An 18,992-nucleotide genomic window follows, 5' to 3' on the forward strand; every position below is an offset into this window, starting at 1 on the left:
ATGTAATAAGGATACATGTTCTACTATGTTCATAGCAGCCCTATTTGTAATTGCCAGATGCTGGAAAGAACCCAGGTATCCCTCAACAGAAGAGTGGATGCAAAAAATGTGGTATATCTACACAATGGAGTACTATTCAGCCATTAGAAACAATGAATTCATGAAATTCTTAGGCAAATGGATGGAGCTAGAGAATATCATACTAAGTGAGGTAACCCAGACTCAAAAGGTGAATCATGGTATGCACTCACTAATAAGTGGATATTAACCTAGAAAACTGGAATACCCAAAACATAATCCACACATCAAATGAGGTACAAGAAGAAAGGAGGAGTGGCCCCTGGTTCTGGAAAGACTCAGTGAAACAGTATTCAGCAAAACCAGAACGGGGAAATGGGAAGGGGTGGGTGGGAGGACAGGGGAAGAGAAGGGGGCTTGCGGGACTTTCGGGGAGTGGGGGGGCTAGAAAAGGGGAAATCATTTGAAATGTAAATAAATTATATCGAATAAAAAAAAAAAGATGACATAGTTCAAAGTACCTTCTAAATATTTATGTTTATACTCCTAGAAAAATGCTGTTCTCAGCTTTAATTAGAGAAAACTCTCCCCAGGAAGTAGTGGTATAAGCAGAAGGCACATGATACTTAGAACAGGTGGCAGATGAGAGCTCTACTCTAACCAAGGCATTTATACCATTCCTTCAAAGGATCAGGAAACATGGTGGACAAAGGGGCAGAATGAGCTACAATATAGGGAGAAGAGTTATAAAAATGTCATTCCTGTGAAAAACACAGCCATCGTGAACTCACAGATGCCCACACTGGATCTGGAAAGAGTGAGCCTGTGAAGTCAGGGATGGCTGGAGGAGGGCTCAGGCCCTGCTCACTCACTGCTGAACTGTTTGCTATGAATAGTTTCATGGAGAAGACAGGCAATTGTCTTTAGTGCTATCCCAGCTAGAGACCCTACTCAGTCTCTAGTAGATAGTCCCAATTCATTGCTCACACAGATGGCCCTAGTCAAATGAAATGGGTCACAAAACACAACCAAAATCTAAGAATCTGGAAAAGGGATGGGTAGGTATGACGGTGGGTGGTTGATAGAGATTTGAGGGAGGAAAGAAAGGGTATGGTGGAAGGAAAAAGAAGAATGCATTACATACATGTATGAGATTGGCAAAGAACAAACTAATCAGCAAAAGAATGTGGTCTTCTAAGCAGTAGCACCAATGTCCCCTAAAAACATGTTAGAAAAAAAGCAAATTCTTAGGTTGTGTCCTAGAATCACTGAAGAGGGACCATGGGTGAGACCTAATAATTTGTACTTCATAGAGCCCTCCATCTGATTCCCATGTGCACAGAGGCTGGAGAGCTCTTGGGTGAGGTGATCTCGGAGGCTTCTTTCACTTGGTTTTCTGAGATTCTGAATACAGAAGCACTTTCTCCTCCTACATGATCTGAATGGATAGTTAAATCAACAAAAAGCATCAATTAATACTGAGAAATTTTACTAATGTATTAGTAAAATTAGTAAAAAAAAAATCAAGACTTCTCATTTTTATGAGAGGGGGTCAATCTTTTGACATCTGGCCAAGGCTGAGGATAAATATATCCTGGTTGAATTTTTAGATAAGCTGATTTGCATAAATGGTACCCCCATGCATGATCTAAGTTGTTCAGATTTCTTGAAAGAAGAAGGAAAAAAAACCCTCAAGACTTAGAAAGGAATCTAAAATTTTTATTTTGGACTAATTTTTATTGACCATTTTAGATTATCTGTGTTGTTGGTTTATCTGGCAAAACATCTGTAATATTTAAATGATGGAGTACAATAACAAGAATAATTGCAATAAACAGGTTTTGGAATTAACTTGGAGGTTGGGAGCAGAGGCTTACTGCATGCAATGGCTGTTTATATGCCATTGGATGGGAATCAACTGCTTTTTCTTGTGGGGAGAGGAGGACTTTTGGCCAATGTGTGAGTTGACCAAGCAAGCAGTAAGGGAGCTGCTTCATTATTTACAACACCTTTCACCCAAACCCTTGCTTCTCCATTCTCTTGCATTGTATTCTTGAGTCACGTTGAATTTTCCATTTTATTCAATCCCTGACTTTTCACACAAGAACCCTTAAAAGGCTTTATGCTCCTGTATGTATTTCCTAGAGTCATCATAAACATCAGGGCTGGAAAACTCCATGCAACTAAGTGGCCAGGCTCTTGTGTTAATTTACCATTTCTAGGTATGTGCCATTGATCTTCTCTAGGCAAAATTTCCTCCAATAATGAGAAAACTAACCAGTGTTACATATCTCAGAGATTGGTGTAGGATCAAATAGTCTCTCCCCCAACACACTAAAGATTTTGAAATCTGAATAGAACTCTGTATTTGTGTTATTTCATTATTACATGCCATGGTTTGAACCTTAATATTTCCCTCAGACTTATTTATTGAAGACTTAGACCCCAGTGCATCGATGTTCAGAACTGGAGTCTATATGAAGCCATTAGCTCATGAGGGGTTTGTCTCATAACTGGATTAACCCACTCATGCATTCATAACTCAATGGCCTGTAAGTTGCAGGGCCTAGTTAGACGAATAGTTCATTGTGGTCATTCTTTAGAAGGTATGCCTTGACCCTGGTTCCTCTTTATCTCTCTCTTTACTTCTTCATGAACATAAAAATTTATTTAATGACAACAATCTTGAAGGACAAACCTCTAAGGCATTATTCCCTGGATACAATGATAATGAACAGCTTTGCTCTGTCACCTACTGTGTGACATCATGTTCTGCTTCATGACAGGCATAAAAACAACAGAACTAGGCAACAGATTAAAACCTCTGGGACTGTGAACTAGAGTAAATGTTTTTTCTCTGGAATTTGGTCAATGATGGAAAGCTGAGCAGCATACTAAGCTATCTCCACCATCATACTGTTATCTTACAGCACATGACTCGGTTAACATTTTCAGTTTTTACTCAAAGCATCTATGTGTCCTTTCTACTTTGGAATATGGCCCTACTCAGGATCCATAGTTCCTGCTTCTCTTTCTTGCATGACTATCTCCCTCCAAATCTCTTTTCTATTCTACTGGCCCTTTAAGTCTTGCCCCTGAGTATGCATGGAACAGAGGACAAACTTTTACTTTCTGAGTTGACTCTCTATCATGGGTTTATTCTGTATTTTCTCCACTCCAGTGGGCTATTAGAGAAGACAGAGATCCACAACGCATGGATAGAAACCAAGCAAGGAACAGCAAGTAAACGTTTGCCTGTTAAAACCAGGAGAAGAAAACAGATTTCTAATAGAGGGGGAAAGAGTTTGTAATTTCTCACTGCTATGCATAAGGTTTGGCACACTCTGAAAGTAGAAAAGAAGAGTACTTTCCTCTGATAGCTTGCTAATGGAATTGCACCTTTCTTTGTTTTTGTGAAACAAGATTGCACAGTTGTTAATAGATCTTAAAGACACAGCTGTAACATTATAGACCAGATGGGCTCTCATCAAGTCATCTATTCTATCATCTTTTGGTTGGAATTACTCTTATTAAGACAAAGTAGACATTCAGAGCCTGAGCAGCCAGGTGTAAACAAAGCGTTGTGGTATGAATGTGAAATGTCTCCCATAGGCTCTTGTATTTGAGTGCTCGATCCCTAGTTGAAAGCACTGTTTTGGGAGATTGTGAAACTGCCAAGAGGTGAGGCTTTGCTGGTAGAAGTAGCTCATTGGGCAAGATTGTCATCTTACCCTGTTTCCAATCCACTCTCTGCTTCCTGATGCAGTAAATCTATGCTGACTCTTGCTATCAGGAACCGTGTGCCTCCTCGGCCTCTGTCCTTTCCCACCATGATGGACCATCTGCTCTGACCCACGAGACAAAATAAACCCTTTATACCTTTAGTTTCTTCTGTCAGGTACTTTGTCATGGTGAGGAGAAAAGTAATTAGCAGAACCAGTAAGCCTAGGATTCTTTTACGGTGGGTCGATGGAAGGCTGGCTGTTCAGACTTCATTCATTCATTAGTTCTTTGTCGGTGTGTGCACCTGCCCTTTTCTACTGTTTTGTTCCACTGATCCCCGTTTGCTTAGCTCTCCTGCCACACTGCTCTAGCTATGGGGCTTTATATAACATGCTCTGATGTTAGCTAGCAATGCTTACTGCTCCATTCCTATAGCTGGAAATTTCTTTTGCTTTTCAGGGCTCTTTGCAGCTCTCTGCAAATTTGAAGATGACTAGCAGCCTTATTTATAAAAGCCAGAGGATGAAAACAACCCAGATGACCCTCAATAGAAGAACGGATACAGAAAATGTGGTTATATTTACATAATGGAGTATTACTCAGCTATTAAAAACAATGACTTCATGAAATTTGCAGGCAAATGGATGGAACTAAAAAATATCACCCTGAGTGAGGTAGCGCAAACACAAAAGAACGCACATGGTCTGTACTCCCTGATAAGTGGAGATTAGCCCGAAAGCTCAGAATACCCACGATATAGCTCACAGACTATATGAAGCTCAAGAAGAAGGAAGATCAAAGTATGGATGCTTAAATTCTACATGGAAGGGGGAATAAAACAACCACAGGAGGCAGAGAGAGGAAGGGACCTGGGAGGGAGAAAGGATGGGGAGGGAAAAGGTGAGGCAGGATTAGGATTGGGAAGGGACAGAAAAAAGCAGAGAATCAGGAAACTGAACAGAAATATATAGCAGTGGGGATGGGGAACTGGGGGTAGTCACTAGAAAGTCCTAGATGACAGGGAAGCAAGAGGTTCCCAGAACCAAACAGGGCTGATATTAGCTGAAATACCCAACAAAGGGAAGAAAGAACCTGTAGAGATCACCTCCAATAGATAGGCATGGCCCCCCAGTTGAGGGATGTGGCCACCCACCCATCTCAAAATTTTTAACCCAGAATTGTTCCTGTCCAAAGGAAAGAGAGGGGCAAAAAAATGGAGCAGAGACTGAAGGAAAGGACATCCAGAAACTGTCCCACCTAGGGATCCATCCCATCTGCAGACACCAAACCCTGACACTATTGCTGATGCCAAGAAGCACTTGTTCTCAGGAGCCTAGTATGGCTGTTCCCTGAGAGGTTCTGCCAGCATCTGATGAATACAGATGCAGATATTTACAACCAACCAATGGACTGTGCCTGGGGACCCCAAAGCTAGGTAAAGGACTGAAGGAGCTGAGGGGATTGCAACCGATAGGTAGAACGATATCACCTAACTGGACCACCCAGAGCTCCCAGGGACTAAATCACCAACCAAAGAATATAAATGGAAGAATCCATGGCTCCAGCTATGTATGTAGCAGAGGACAGCCTTATCTAGCATCAATGGGAGGGGAGGCCCTTGGTCCTGTGGAGGCTTGATGCCCCAGTGTAAGGAAATGCTAGAGGGATGAGGGGAGAGTGGGTGAGAGGGTGAGTGGGTGGAGGAGCACTCTCATAGAAGCAAAGGGGAGGAGGGTGGAATGGGGGTTTTTGGAGGGAAAACAGGGAAAGGGAATATCATTTGAAATGTAAATGAATAAAATGATTAATTAATGAAAGAACATCAGCATTTTGATGGAAATTTCATTGAATCTGTATGTTGTTTTGAGCAGTCTGACATTCTAAAGATATTAGTTGTAACTCCTGAATGTGAGATACCTCTTTTCTCTACTTGTGTAGGTTTAAGGTTTTGTTTCATTAGGGTTTCAGAGTCTTCAGAGTAGAGTCTGGGACTTAACACTTGGTTAGATGTATTCCTCACATTTGTGACAGCAAGGAAGGACACAGAGAATACCAGAGTAAGTAAAACATGCCAAGCACAGAAAGACAAACATTGTAGGGTCTTGCTCAGCTGAGCAATCTAGAACAGATTCCATCATGGGTGCAAAGGGTGGAATGCTGGTGACCAGAAGCTGAACGGTGGGATCGCATGCAGAGATGAAGACCAGGGGAGAGATATTGGCAAACAGGTACCAAGTTATTTAGGTTGACTTACTTCTGGTTTCCTATCCCACCGAAGGATGACAATAGTTAATAACATCACTACACCTTTCCAAATAGCCAGAAGAAAGGAGTGAGAATGTTCTTACCACAAAGAAATGATAGACACGTTAATTACCCTGATTTAATTAATACACAAAAGAAGCACATCTCATTGAAACCCACAACATGTGCAATTTAGAAGTTTTCAAATACATACAAAATGAAAATTAAAAAAAAATAAAGAATTCCTTTCAGTCAACAAAACCCTGAAGTAACAAACAAAATGAAAACCAGCCAGTCATGCTCTTAGATTCAAACATGGCACGAAGGAATTGCAGTTTTTCCAGGTGCAAGCAGCAGAAAACACCATGAAGAGCAGTTTCAAATATAACTCATTTATCAAATGCAATGTGTATTCTGGAAAAGGGTATTATACAGGTGCAGCCAAGCAGGTTGGTCAAGAGAGGTAACCCCCAATTCTCTCCTTTTTTCCTATCACCTTTAGCTTCTGCTCTGTGTGAGTGAGTGAGTGTGTGAGTGTGTGTGTGTGTGTGTGTGTTAAAGTAGGGTCTCATATATGTACCTTAAGCTGACCCTAAACTTCTAATTCTCCACTACAGCCATCGGGAGCTACATCACCAACCTCTAGCTGTGTGTTTCAGTGAGAAGTAGGGTAGAAGGAAATGATAAAGTAGCTAAGTGGGTGAAACTAGACTCATTTCTTTGAAAACTTTCCTGGACACAGTTGCAGCCCCACCGTCACTGTGAACCAGGGAGAGATGGGCAGTCCGCAGTGCGTCACCTCCAGCCAGCAGCAGACCCAGATGTCGGCCTCCAAGCATCCATTATAATTGGTATTAATTTATTTTGTCCTTGGTTAAAAGCCTCACCCATTAACTTCTATTTTATCTAATTATCTATAACTGGACTGTGTGACATCCTCATCGGGGAGGGAGTCTGGGAAACTCACCCCCAAATAAACTGGACTACAGTTATATTCAAAGGCTGAATGCTTGAATTATTTTAGGGACAATTAAGTCAACAAAGAAAGGAAACATCACATGAAGGTGATGTTTGTTTGTTTGTTTGTTTGTGTGTTGGGGGAAAGCTTCAGGTCCCATGTCCTCTCAGATCCACTTTAAATACCACAAACTTTCGCACAGCTTTGTTCAACCTCCTTTCTCCTGCCAGTGCTCACTGCTGACGCCTCTTGCTCTGCATTGATCTTGGATGGAAGTCATTTTCCACCCCAACCAACTTGTAAGTTCCATGGGGGATAGAATACATTTTCTTCTTCTTTTTTATTCCCTATGGCTCCCTAAACAGTATTGAAAACACCAGGAGGGCATAGTAGATATTCATTGCTTGGTCCACAGGAGGTAAAGTCAATTGTGGAGGGAGAGGAGATAGAACAGGAGGCCATGTTTCTGGGTCTGAGTCTGGATGAAGGAATTGCAAGAAATAAAATCAGAAAGGTTATTGTTTCATTTACTACATTCTCCCCCCCCTCTTTCTGTGTGTGTGTGTTGTATGTGTGGGTGTTGCATGTGTTTGTTGGTGTATGTGCACACATGTTCAGGTGCTAATGGAGGTCTACGGCTGATGTTGGGTATCTTACTTGGTTGTTTCCCACTTTATTTCTGAGGCAGAGTCTCACCAATTCAGCTAGTCCAGCTACTCACCTTGCCTTGAGGACCCCCATCTCCACACCTGGAGCTGTAGTGTTACAGTCAGGCCACCATGCTTGCTCAACTTTACCTGGGCTTTGGGGTGCCAACTCTGATCCTCAAGATTGCCTATTTACTGACTGAGCCATCTCTTTGGCTCCCACTCCTTGTCATTTGTTGTAGTTGTTGAGGAGGAAGAGAGAGAGAGAGAGAGAGAGAGAGAGAGAGAGAGAGAGAGAGAGAGAGAGAGAGAGAGAGAGAGAGAGAGAGAGAGAGAGAAAGAGAGAAAGAGAGAGAGAGAGCAAATTTAGGACACGTGCAGACCTTCCAAGTTGTTGGGTGCTGCCTTGTTTTCACTATAGCTAAGTGTCTCTGGCATCCAGTCAGGCATCATGCACAGGTGGATCAGCAGGTGTGTTTGTCAGGGGCTCTCAGCTCCCATTTCTAAGCACTTAAACTAAGCAATGGCATCATTCTAGTGCCCACAGCTTAGCTCGCTTGCTTGCTGGTAAGTCATTCATCTGGAGTTGCTCTCAGCTATCTGGTGCCTTGATGTGGCCAGAACAGTCATTGATTCCAGCTCTCCGTGAATGTCTGTCTCATATCAAGAGCTAGCACAGAAGCAGCAGCCATGAAACACATCACCAAGGAGTCCTGGGCAGCATGATCTCTGTATGACAACAAATCAATCCATCCTGCCAGCTAGTGAGGTGTGGAAGAAATTGTAGACACAGCCAGAAAGTTCAAGATGTTTATGATTTAAACCATAGGGGTCAGGAAAACACCAGCACAGGGGGAAGCAGAGGACAGAGACTGTGGGGGCTTTGGGGATTGTGTAAGGGCCAATTGAGAAAGGGAAAGTTGGGTGATATGCATGGCAAACTTCCTAATGCCATACTAGAGTCGGGAGCATTCAACTTGGCTAGAAAATAAAACTTAGTATCTTTAAAGTCAAAGCAAGGGGAACAAGAGAAATCTAAGACTATAAATACTATGAATGGAGGTGTGAACCACAACTTTCTTGATGTCTGGCAGATAATGTATGTGCAACATATATGTTATAAATGACTGTTGAACAAACCTGAGAAAGCGTTGGCTCCTTCACACACGTTCCTCCTCTTTTCATTCAAGCGTTGTGGCATCCTCATAAAGGAAACAGATGTAGATTAAATGTGGGATGTCTCTCACAGACTCATGTGGTCTGAAAAATTGGTTCCCTGGTTGGGGGCAGTCTTTTGAGAGACATGGAACTCTTAGAAAACAGGACCTCACTGGAAGAAGTGGGTTGCCGGAGAGAGGGATGCTTTGAACGTGTCAATTGATTCTCGGTGCCGTCCAAGCACTCTCTGCTGCTTGATGGCCATTTCTGAGGAGTTTCTAAATTTGTAGGTGTCTTGACCTTAGACTCTTAATTCTTCAGAACTGTGTGGAAGCATGCTTGTTGTTTAAAAGCCATCCACTTTTATAGCATTTTGTTACGGTAACTTAAAAGCACTCAGGGACGTGATGACCCCCTCCTATTTTGTCCAAGTAACAGGACACAGTGCATGAAGGTCATACGTAGGAGAGTCAGGATCTGAAGTCAGGGTGTGTTTTCTCAAGATCATGAGCTTTCTTCTTTGCCTCCGTTTCTCGTTTGCTCACTTCTACTGCTCACCTATGGCTGTTGGACAGTACTGCCACCTGAAAGCACCTTCACCCCAGGACTCTGTCAGCTTTCCTGTTAGCTGCCTGGGAAATTTCTGTTGTGGAAAAACTTTGCTGTGTTCATATGCTTGCTTTTGGTGGCTGTCTACACACACAGCATGGCAGTAGGATGTGTCTTACTGTGTGTTAGGAAGTGGCAAGTTTAGTGGAAAAGTGTTTAATGTATGTCACAGAAAGACTCAGGTGAAGAGATGAAGAGATGGTTCTGCTATGAATACTTGCTTTTCTTCTAGAGAACACAAGTCTGGTTCCCAGAACATGACTGGTGGCTCATGACCACCTGTCAGTTGAACGTTATGAAATCTGACATCCTATCTAAGCTCTGAGAACGCACACACACACACACACACACACACACACACACACACACCTCTGACACATACAAATACTGTCACACATGTACAGGATAAATACAAATAAATCATAATGAGTCGTAGATTAAGTAATGAAAGTTTTTGTGATGTGAGAGGAGAGAAAACACTGGTTTGTGGGCTGAAACCCTTATATACTGAAACCCTAACCCTTGGTATTTGGAGGTAGGGATGTTGGGAGGCAATTTGATTTACATGATGGTGGGGTCCTTAAGAAGGTATTGGTTCTTTCACAGAGGTCTGATTATAGAGAATAGAGAGTCTCAATCTCTCTCTTCATCTTTCTCCTTCCTGTCATGTGAGCATAGCAAGATGGCATATTTACATGGCAAACAAAAAAGCAAGCAAAACAAAGGCCCCAGGATGAAACCTTCCTGGCATCATGATCTTGGGCTTTCCAATCAATCTTTATAATAATGAGAGCTAAGTTTCTGTTGTTTGAGTTACACAGTCTGTGGTATTACTCTATTGTAAGTAGCATGGACAGACTAAAAGAACTGCTCATTTATAATTCGAAATCTCCACTTGCAGAGGCCAGTGTAGCAAGCCAGAGAAGCCAGGCATGTGATAGGAAACAATAATGAATGGCTAGGTACTGAAGGTGGTATCATCATGTGTCTGTGATGAGGTACATCACGGATGTGCTGACCAAGGTTTAACACTCTCTTTAGGTCATGCTATTTATTCTTTGGACTCACTATCTATCTATCTATCTATCTATCCATCTATCTATCTTTTATCTACTTTTTTTAAGGAAGAAGAGATATTATGGTTCTAGAGTGATGAGTTTGTCATGGGGAGGAGGCATCAGGCTTCTGGAATGGAGCTCATATCTTTGATCTCAAGCATTAAGCAAAGAGAGTGAATTGGGAATAGCTTGCATCTTTAAACTCTCACAGCCCACATCCGATGATGCACTTCCTCTAGTAAGGTCATACCTCCTAAAACTCCCTAACAGCTCCACTAACTAAGACCTGAATGTTCAAATTCTCAGTACTATGGTGAGAGGGCACCTCATTCAAACCACCACACTAACATCCCAGAGGACACCCAAGTTTAGTACCCTGCGTACCTTCCAAGCAATGCTCAACCACCTGTAACTCTAGCTCCTGAAATAAAATAGTCTTTATAACAAATGGTACTGGGAACAAATATTGTCACTTTTTTAGAAGAAAGCTAAAATAAAATAATCAGCTAACAGCATGTACAAAAACTAGCTCAAAATGAATCACACCCCTGAATATATGGGCTAATACTATATAGATAAGATACAGGGGACTAAGACTGTGAAAGTGGGCTTATCAAGGTTTTCTTGGATGTGACATCAAAAGCTAACAGGAAAACAGAGAAGTTAACCTTCTCAAACAGAAAACAATGTGCATCAAGGGACTGCATCAGCACACTGAGAAGGAAGAATTATTAACAAATCACATATCTGATAGAATAATAAAGAACTCAAACCTAACAACAAAAGTGGGCAAAATATTTAAACAGATAGTTCCCCCAAAAAGTACTCAAATGACTTCTAAGCATATAAAATGTGTTTCACTATTTCCAATTACAAGTCAAAAGCACAAGGAGGTTCCCCTTCAAACCTTTAGGAATGATTTTGCCTCCATTAAAATGGTTGTCAGAAATCAGGAAACAAGCATTAACATAAATGTGGAGAAATTCAAACTCTGCAATTTGGTACTTTTTTTTTTTCAAATCTAAATAGCTTTTTCCTCACACAATCTATCCTGATTACAGTTTCCCCTTTCTTTACTCCTCCCAGTTACTCCTCACCTTCCCTCCTATCCAGTTCTACTTCTTTCCTGCCTCTCATTAGAAAACAGACTTCTGAGAAATAATTAAAAATAAAAGAAAATTAAGGAAAACAAAATGAACACATCAGAGTTGGACAAGACAAACAAACAGGAAAAAGAGCCCAAGAGAAGGACCGAGAGTCAGATGCCTGCTCACTTGTCAGTTCAGGAATCCCATAAAACGTCTAAACTAGAAGCCATAAAATATATGCAGAAGACGTGATGCTGACCTGTGCAGGCCCTGAGCACGCTACTTCTGTATTCATGACTACATACGAGCTTTGCTCATGTTGATTTAAAAGGCCTTTTTTTCTTGGTGTCCTCCATCCCTTTTGGTTTATATACATTTTCTGCCTCCTCCTTAGGGAACCTCCATGATCCCTGAGGGAAAAGATTTGATGGAGACTCATTTAGGACTCAATGTTCTAAAGTCTCTCACTCTCTTTATAATGTCTGGCTGTAGGTCTCCACATTTGTTCCTTTCTGCTGCACAAGGAATCTTCTTTGATGATGGTTGAGCAAGGCACTGACCTATAAGTTCAGCAGAATGCCATTAAAAGCCATTTTATATCTACCTTAAAAAATTACCTCAGAAGGTGGATCAAAATACCCATGGCTGACAGCCAACCAGTAGACTGAGCATAGGGTCCCCAATGGAGGATCTAGAGAAAGGACAAAAGGAGCTGAAGAACTTTGCAGCCACTTAGGAGAAACAATAATATGTACCGACCAGTACCCCCACAGCTCCCAGGGACTAAACCACCAACCAAAGAGTACACATGGAGGGACCCATGGCTCCAGCTTCATATGTAGTAGAGGATGGCCTTTTCAGACATCAGTGAGAGGAGAGGCCATTGGTCCTGAAAAGGCTCGATGCACCAGTGTAGGGGAATGCCAGGTCAGGAAGGTGGGAGTGGGGGTTGGTAAGCAGAGTGAGAGGTGATTGGATAGGGGGTTTTTGGAGGAGTAATAAGGAAAGAGGATAACATTTGAAATGTAAATAAAGCAAATAGCTAATAAAATAAAATAAATTATAAAAGTAGTTTTCAGTTTTACCCTATATCCTTTGGCTATCTAGTCTCTGGTTCTTTGTCACCCAAGCAGTGTCAGGTATGGGTTTGAACTCATGGAGTGGGCCTTAAGTCAAATAAGGTATTAGTTGATGACCTCCATAAGCTTTGTGCCACCATTGCCCCAGCATATTCTGCATACAGGACACCATTGTAGATCAAAGGTCTATGCATGGCTTGGTGTTCATGTTTCTTCCTATGTAGTTCTTCAGAGCACACTCCTGGACAAAAGACCATAGAATACAGGGGCAAAGGCTTTATGTAGAAACTAACATGACCTCTTCATGTTCAATGATTTGTGTAGGAGTTGCCTTTAGCATTGGGGCCTTGCTGTCAGTTTGTGGAGAACAACCTGTAGTCTTGGCAACAGCTTGTGCTATTTGGGGATTAATACTGGGCCCCTTTGGCTAACAACTCAATTAAATGTAAACCAACCCCTGTACTGAAAGTTTCCTTGGGTAACAAGCGATGGCCAGTGGGGACTGTGTCTTTGTCATTATTTGGTGATTCGATTAAGATCCCCTTCACATATGTATATATTTTTAGGCAGCTTACATTGTGTTAGTTTTCCATACTACACTTTAAATGACCTTAATTTTAGCTGTCTCTCCCATACTGACTCATCCTCCTTTCTCTCCTTCTCTCGCTCAAACTGTTTTTGCATTCCATCTACCTATAACCATCTATTGTATTTCTGTTTCTTAATGAGATCTATCTGTTCCCCCTCGTCCTTTACTGTCTAAGTTCTGTGGTTCTATGTATTGTAGCTTGGTTATTGTTGATTCAAGAGTTAAATATGTCCATAGAAGGGAATACATACTATATATGTCTTTCTGGGTCTGGGATGCCTCACTCAGATGATTTTTTTTCTAGTTCCATCCATTTACCTGGGGATTTTATGATTTTATTTTTTTTTAACTGAGCAATACTCCATTGTGTAAATGTGTTGCATTTTCTTTATCCTTTCTGTTGATGGACATCTAGGTTATTTTTAGTTTATGGCTACCAGGAATTCTGGAGCAACAATGAACATTGTTGAGCAAATATTTCACAGATAAATGGATGAAGTATCGTGTGGGTATATGTCCAAGAGTAATATAGTTAGGTCTTGGGATAGATCAGAACCACCATACTGGTTTACATAGTGACAGTACGAGTCTGAACTCCCCCAAGCAATGAATACGTTTTCCCATTACTATACATTTTGCCAGCAAGGGCTGTCACTTGTTTTATTGATCTTAGCCATTCTGACAGGTTTAAGATGAAATATCGAGTTACATTTCCCTGATGGCTAATGATGTTGAACACGTCTTTGTTTCTCAGCCATTTTAGTTTTCTCTGTTAAGAATTCTGTTTGTGTCTGTAGCCCATTTTAAAAATTAAGTTATTTGTTTTCTTGATATCTATTTGGAGTTCTTTACATATTTTAGGTATTAGCCAGCTATTAGCTATGTAGTAGGTAAAAGTCTTTTCCCATTTATCAGGCTATTGATTTGTATGAATGACTGTGACCCTTCCATGCAGAAGCTTGTCAGTTTCCTGAGGTCCCTTTTATTAACTGTTGAACTTAGTGCCTGTTCTATCAGTATTCTGCTCAGAAAATATTTTCCTGTGCCAGTGAGTTTAAGGCTATTCCCACACTTTCTTTTTATCATAGTCAGTGTATGTATCTGGATTTATGTTGAGATCTTAGAACCACTTTGAGTTTTGTGCAGGTTGGTAAGTATGGAACTATTTCGATTCTACCTGCAATTATCTAGTTGGATCAGCACCATTTGTTGAAGATGCTTTTTTCCTATGTGTGTTTTTTGACATATATATCAGGTTTCCATAAGTGTGTGGATTTATGTCTGGGTCTTCAATTAAATTCTATCAATCAGTGTGTGTGTGTGTGTGTGTGTATGTGTGTGTGTGTGTGTGTGAATGCCATGCTGTTTTCATTGCTATAGCTCTGTAATACAACTTGAAATCTGGGATAGTAATACAGCCTGCTGTTCTTTTACTACTCAAGATTGTTATTTTAGCTGTCTTTGTGTGTGTGTGTGTGTGTTTTCATATGAAGCTAAAAATTGTCCTTTCAAGATCTGTGAAGAATTGTATTGGAATTTTGATAGGTATTGAATTGAATCTGTATATAGCTTTCCTCTACTGATTCATGAGCAGAGGAGATATGACCATCTTCTGATATCTTCATTTTTGGAAGAAGTTCCACAAGATGTTGAAAAGAAGGTATGTTTGTGTTTGGGTGAAATGTTCTGTAAATGTCTACTAACTCTCTTTTGTTTTCAGTGTCTCTTAGCTCCAGCATCTCTCTGCTGAGTTTTTGCCTGAATGACCTGTCTATTGGCAAGAGTGAAGTGTTGAAGTCTCTCATGATCAATGTGTGAGAGTCAATATGTGATTTAAGCTGTAGTAGTTCTTTCTTTTAGGAACATGGGTATCCTTGTGTTTGGTGCACAGATGTTAAGACTTGCATTGTCCCTGTGGTGGATTTTTCTTTGTTAAGTATGTAATGTCCGTCCCCATCTCTTCTGATTAGTTTTGATTTGAAGTCTGTTTTGTCAGATGAAAATTGTTACATCAACTTGTATTTTTAGGTCCATTTGCTTGCAATATCTTTTTCTGTCCTTTTAGCTTCAGAGTATTCTTATCCTTGATGTTAAGCTATATTTCTTGGATGCAGCAGAGGACAGATTCTATTTTTGTTTCCATTCTGTTAGCCTGTGTCTTTTTATTAGGGAATCAAGGCCGTCAATGAAGAGAGATATCAATGAACAGGGTCTTTGATTATTGTTAATTTTTGTTTGTTTTCATTGTTGTTGTGTGTGTATGTGCATATGTTTTCCCTTTTTGATTTATGTGTTTGCCTTCTTTGCTACAGCACATCTTCTGGCTTTTAGAATCTCCATTGAGAAGTCAGGTGTTATTCCAATAGGTCTGTCTTTATATGTTACTTGGTCTTTCCCCCTTTCAGCTTTTAATATGCTTTCTTTTTTTCTGTATATTTAGTGTTTTGATTATTATATGCCAGGGGCACTTTCTTTTCTGGCCCAGTCTATTTAGTGTTCTGTACTCTTCTTGTACCTATAGAGGTATTTCCTTCTTTAGGTTAGGAAAATTTTCATCTATGATTTTGTTATAATATTTTCTGTGCCTTTGACCTAGATTTCTTCTTCTTCTTATATTCTCATTAATTTTATATTTGTTTTTTTCACAGTGTCCAGATTTTCTGGATGTTTTGTGCCCAGAGGTTTTTAGATTTAACATTTTATTTGACCAATTTATCTATTTCTTTTATCCTATCTTCAAAGCCTAAGATCTTCTCTTCCATCTTGTGTGGTGTACTCTGTTGTTGAGGTTCGCCTCTGAAGACACTGCTCACATCCCTCAATTATTCATTTCCAAATTTCCTTCAATTTGGGTTTTCTTTACTGATTCTATTTCCACCTTTGGGTATTGAATAGTTTTCTTCATTTCCTTATACCATTTGTATTTTCATAGATTTCTTTATGGTATTTATTCACTTCCTTTTTAAGTATCTATTTCATTTTCATAAAGACTATGCAATGTCTCTTTCTTGTACTTTAAATGTTTTGGAATAAGCCAGGCTTACTGCAGTAGAGTTGCTGGGCTCTAGTGGAGATATCTTGCCCTGGCTAGTATTGAGTGTATTTTTATGCTGGCATGTTTCTAAAGAGACCTGGCTCCATGAGTGACAATCATTCCATCTATGGCCATAATGAAGATGCCAGTCTTATGTCTTTTGCCGTTCCCATCAGCTGAACCGCTTAGGCCTTTCTATGGTGTCTCCTAAGTCCTTCTTGTATATAGTGCCATGCATCGGAGGATAACTTAGAGGAGTCACTTTGCTTATTCCACCATGTATTTTTCAGGGGTTGAAGTTGTGTTGTCAGCTGTGGTAGCTGATGACTTTGCTTTCTGAAACATCTTACCATCTTACCATCTTATTTTAAATTTACAGTTCAGTGGACTTAGAAAATTTCAGTGTTAATCAGTCATTTTTACTTTCTATCTCTGGTTTTTCTTCTTTACCTTCCCATATTAAAACGTTATCCTGTATTAGATACTAGCTCCCTTCTAACTTTCATTTGACTTCCTGTCTTGAACTTGACTTTACATAGTGGAGTCATGAAACTTTTGTCCTTTGGGGTCTACACTATTTCATTCCACATGATGTCCTAAAGTTCTTCTGTCTTGCTGGACTGACTTGTTTTTGTAATTAACTTGAACTGAGAGTCAGGTCTCCATGTTCTTTGATGCCATGCTGGTTCATGATGTCATTGTTTTGGGTACGACTTTGTGGTGGACTTTCCAGACAGACCTCAGGGGAGATACATGCTAGAATCTGGAGATAGTGGAGAAAAACCTCTCCAAAATCTGTAGTGAGTTAAAAATTAGAAAGAAAAAAGAAAAGGGAAAATGCCAAGACTCTGAGCTCTAGAGAGGCATGTGCAAAGAGTATAAAGGAAGCTCTCATGTAGTGTAAGCGGGGACAAAAAGAACAAAGTGTGGCCAGAGAGCACGAAGGAATAACCTGAGGGTGAGAGCGGGCGGTGCCAGGGCCTGGCTGTACTTTTCCAGTGAGTGTGCTGTCCAGGGCTGGGTGGTGACATTGTGCTGATTCTGTCTGTCTGTCTTCTGCTTCCACACTGGCATTTCTTGGAGACAGGGGCCATGGCATCAGTATAATGCCCTGTTGTGGTCACTGACATTTTACTGACAGAGACTGGCAAAGAGACACAAGACTTGGGAGAAAAAAAAAATCACTGGACAAAGGGCGTCCAGCTGAGCCCTTACAGTGCCCCAGGGGCACCTGTGTGCTGCTGGCTGTCTTTGCTTCTGTCCCCTGAGAGAGCATAAGGACAGTCTATCAGGCTCTAACTCTAGCAGATCCTAGCTACTGTTCTCCCATTATACTCAGCAGAAGAACCTTGCTATTCTGATAGTAACAAAAATATACGTCCCAGACACTCACAAGTCCAATTACCTTAGGTACAAGTTATTGATAAATCATAACCCTTTCCCCGAGGCCACAGATCCTATCAACCGCTTCAAACCCAGTTCCCTCTCACACTTTCTGTGCTAACAGTCTGGCTTACCAAATACTGTCAAGAGTTAGGGATCACTGAACAGTGAGTTGCTTTGTGTTCTCTCCACCAGGAGAAGATTTGTCCATTATATGATGTAATTATGGGGTCCCCATGTTGTATCCTCTTTTATTTAGCTATCCTATGTCTACTGAAAAATGAATGAGTACTGAGCCTATGAGGTTTTAGAGACATATGGTCAAGAGTCAATGAGATAGCTCAGTGGGTAGAAGTGCTTACCATGTAAGCCCCCAAACCCAAGTTTGATCCTTGGAATCCACATTAGAAGAAGAGAATTTATTCTACAAAGATGTAGTATATCATAAACAAATGAATGAACCAATAAACAAACAAGCAAGCAAACCCTGTGTGTTCAGAAGGCGAAGCAGCCCCAGGCAGATGATATGTTCTGCCAGGCTGTTTGTATTCACTGGGCCTTCTCCAGCACCAAGGCCATCAGAACAAAGGTCTAGTCACTAGACAGTTCTCTCACCTGCATTTTGAGCACTACTGCTCCATATCTGCAGAGTCAACAGAGAATGAGAGAATTATGATTCAATCTTATGACACATAATTTTTATTTTAATATTTCACTACTTTAGTTATTTAAAATACATGAAGTAGGATGAATGGTGAATCTCCTACTTGACTCCTGTGTGTGTGTGTGTGTGTGTGTATGCATATGAGTGTCTATTACTTTGTGAGCTTTTGTGTTTGTGTCTCTCTGTGTGTGTGTGTGTGTGTATGCATATGAGTGTCTATTACTTTGTGAGCTTTTGTGTTTGTGTCTGTGCGTGACTATGTGTGTCTGTGTGTCTGTGTGTCTATGTGTGTCTATGTGTGTGGTTGACCCTGTTTCCATCTCCCAAGTACTATGATTACAGTTATACATACCACAGGCAGCCCACTGACTCAGTATAAATGGAATCCTTAATTCTGCATGTAGCTGTATGGAGGGAAGGAAGTCAGGAACACAGCCAGCTCCATACTCCTGTTAATGTATTAGTCCTTTGCCACTCCCACTTGAGATGAATGGCAAAAAGTGCATTCTTTTTTTCCAATTTGTGTTTCCATGTCGGTTCAAGCCTTCCTGAGCAATACTAGGACAAGGTACGACTTTACCTGTCCTGGCTTTAATTTATACAGCAGATTTTTCTTATATTCTTCCTGACTCCTTCAGTCTAATATCTTTTCAGTTTTAATTTGCATCAGCTCAGAGCCAGCTCTTGCCTATCTGTACTCCATCACCCAGGTTTTAAATGCATGGGAAACTAAAACTATT

The sequence above is a fragment of the Apodemus sylvaticus genome, chromosome 8 (genome assembly GCF_947179515.1).
Source record: "Apodemus sylvaticus chromosome 8, mApoSyl1.1, whole genome shotgun sequence".
Classification (NCBI taxonomy): domain Eukaryota; kingdom Metazoa; phylum Chordata; class Mammalia; order Rodentia; family Muridae; genus Apodemus; species Apodemus sylvaticus.